Below are 3,750 nucleotides of genomic sequence, written 5' to 3' on the forward strand. Positions count from 1 at the left end.
GACAAGTCTGAAAATGAGAGTTAGCATGGTCAATGCTCTTTGAAAAAAGTTTAATGAGATCATAAACTTCCACGTATGTGCCCTTGAAACAAGGTAGAGCATCAACAGTATCATTTTTAAATAGTCCACAGAAGAGGGAATGGGAGTCCATGCTTGAGGGTCGAATCCAAAGTCCTTCAGGTGGGATTTCTAACAGGGCGCACCAATCTTCACAGATTGGACAGAATTCGAAAGGACCAAATCGAAAAACATGAAGGGTGTGATCCCAGAATTTTGCAGCTGCTTGGAGAAATTTCCAATTCACGTCGGATACGCTCAAATGATTGAATGTGCTTATAAATCGATCAACCATGTTCCTTTCACACTCACGCGGGAGAGCTTTGGTAGCCTCACTAATCCAATCCTTCAATACATTATTTGACATGGTTAAACCTAACATAGAGATAGGATAAGATTATTAGAAAATGAAGATAACCTGGTATAAATAAATGACAAGGATAAATTTAAAGATTCATCGCATGGGAAGGATACAATTGATGACACGGAATTTTTCATCACTGATTAAGGATGATCAGCAAATCAGAAAGGTAGACCATGGCCACAGAATGACAGAAGTAGGTCATAGACCAGATCTAAATCTGATGATGGATACCAACAACTATTCGATCAATATGATGAAAAATGATAGACCATGGTTATAAAGACAGCAGACAAGCCATCAACCAGATCTAAGACACCACGAGTAGACAAGTAAGGATCTAATCCTACTGAGTAATATATACATAAGCTGAATTTACGATACAACCAAAGAATGGATACATAACCAAAGGGTAGTAAAAAAATTTTGTGACCACGAGAACGACCTGTACAGGCCACTAACCCAGTGAAACCCAAGGGGGATGAAAATACAACTGATCAAACCAGAAGTTCTTACTAAAAATGGGTTCTAAGCTAAATTGGGGCTATACATGGGAATCGAGACTAGGAAAACTGACTCTGAAGAATAGCAGTCATGCTTAAAAAAAATATTTTACGAAAAATTCAACAGCATAACGGCTAGACAAAAGAGTCCAGATAAGGTAAACTCATGGTTTAAATAACTCTAAGAAATGGCAGTCATGCTCGAAATGTTCTGAATAAAATCCTGCAGCATAACGACGCTAGACAAGAAAGTCAAAGTAAGGTAAACTCATGATTTTCCTAGCTCTAAGAAATAGCGGTCATGCTCGAAATGTTCCGGACAAAATTTGGCAGCCTAACGGCGCTAGACAAGAAAGTAAGGTGAACTCGGGATTTTCCTAACTCTAAGAAATAACGGTCATGCTCAAAAGGTTCTGGATAAAATCCGACAGCATAACGGCTATACAAAGGATTCATAGAGGATTCCCACAGCCCGACTAAAGGGTATGTAAACGGGAAGAATAGTAGTACAAGACTCTCAGTAAGAATGCTACTACTCAACTGACAGTAATAAGATAAGCTCACAATCGGTAAATGAAACGTGATCACAAGAGAAAGATAATCTAATGAATGACTGACTGCAGATGGGAATGTATGACAGCGGAGCAACTCCTATAATCAACAGATCAAAGGACATATCATGGCCAAGGTAATGGCGATCATGAGCTACTGACTAGATCTAGATCTAAGTAAGGAATGGGTATCACCGATTGAAATAAATAAGGAACTCTAACTAAGAGGAAAACCCTAATATACATAATCGGTATATATAGGTATATACACATATACATATATCCTAACCAGGGGCACCAGCCCTAAACCTAATCTAGCGGAGTCAAGGAAGTCTCGACTCAAGACAGACTGATGAGTGTACTAGGACTGCTGTAGCCATGTAAAATGAGCTACCCTAGTCTGCAAATGGGACAAAGCTCCTAACTCTAAGCTTTACATGTGTAAGCAACACATGTTCGACCCTTATATGAATGCAATATACTTATATAAACATGTGTACTTCCTGATTGGATTTCACTAAGTCAATAAGTATATACATAATATATAAAACAAAGTAGGGCTCCGGACTCAATCTATCGGGTACTATGCTTATGAACCATACTTAATATGTATAACTCAAGTGCACCGAGTGTTATACATAGTATGCTTCATTGCTCATCGGCTGCTGTAAACACAAGTGCACCGAGTGTTTACGGCTGCAGCGCTGGCGCATAGCTTGGAAATAGATTCAACAGCACCATCAGGGTGTAATGACATCTCAGTCGGGCACGCATTGAATCTATCCCGTGGAGCCAATAATGAAAAACAAATAAAAAACAATGAAAGGAATAAAAAATATGATAATGCATGATGTGTAGTGTGTGAATCCCTTGTTTTAATTACGCACCTATCTGGTGCCCCTGGATTTCTAACGATAAAGTTCCCATTTAACTTGGTTTTGACCCAAATTTCTTCAAAATTAATTAAAATGGCATTTTTACAGAGTTAGGCAATGTTTCAAAAATTCCCCAGCAGAGTCGCCAATCTGTGGAACCCGATCCGAGAGGGGCGGGGGGACGTGCCCCCACGCGAGTCTCAGGATCATCCACGTGAAGGAGAGCCCCACCAAGGAACTCTCGAAAGAGTGCCTCTCACAGCATGAGCGGCGATGTGAAGTGAGATACCTCTCGATTCGGGGACCAGCCCAGATTCGAGACGCACCTTAAACAAAGAAAGAGTCGCCATCCAAGGAAGTGGGCCCTGGATCCCATGCTGTGCTCTGTCGCAACAGATAACCAGAGATATAAAAGGTCTGTGCCCGATGACGAATGGGGAAGGGGTTAGGCGCCCCCAATTCGCCCAAGTGCGAGCACCTGGTCTCTTATGCCATTTATTATTAACTTTGAAGAATTTTGGGCGAAAATCATGTGAAATGGGAACGAAGATCCCCGAGATAACGTCTAGCTAATCATGCATGTCTCGGAGATGAATAAGATGCACACACAAAAAAGATGAATGACATGCCACCTAAGAATAGCTAGGTTATGAGTGTCATGCCTGATTGGTGTCTAAGTTCTGGTGGACAAACACATGCATGCTACAGCTAAGAGTATAGGATCTGTACATGAAAATAAGAAAACACAGCAAAACACACAACACAACACGACTCCACACGACAAACCCTAAACTCTAATGCGATAATTGACTCGGACCAAGATGGCCATCCATCTTAGCTGCACTACGTATCCCGGCCTCGGGGAGAATCAGAGCCAACGTAGTTCGGCGACCTATGCTAAACTACAATGCCTAACCTTCTAGGACCGCTATCCTAGACTCGATCAACTAGACCTGACTAGTTTTTAAAGCTTCTTGCGCCATTACTTAAGTTCAAGTGAATGGTAATTTTTAGGACTCCCTATATGCCCTAACTAAATGCAAGTGGACCCTACACCCTATGGGCGACTAGGCTGTGCGTCCTAAGAAAAACCATGGGCTATCTAAGCGCATTCTAATCTAGTCATCGGCTCTCGACTAAGTGTCTAACCGACCACGACCTGAGGCCTCCTAACTCTAGGGACACTCACACGACCAGACATGACAAATCCACAAGATCAGGACAGACTCCTAACTCTAAGACACCCCAAACGCCTAGGACTGACTCCTAACTCTATGGGAAGATCTTTTGAAAATTGTTTGCAAGGTTATCTTGAAGAATTTTTGTATCTTGGGAAGATTTGAAAGCTTATGGAAGTTTTTGAAATTTGTGAAATTTGTGAAGTTATGGAAATATTTACAAAA

The sequence above is a fragment of the Tasmannia lanceolata genome, unplaced genomic scaffold (assembly GCF_043159265.1).
Source record: "Tasmannia lanceolata isolate RefF3 unplaced genomic scaffold, GAP_Taslan_0.1 ptg000037l, whole genome shotgun sequence".
In the NCBI taxonomy this organism is placed as follows: Eukaryota; Viridiplantae; Streptophyta; class Magnoliopsida; order Canellales; family Winteraceae; genus Tasmannia; species Tasmannia lanceolata.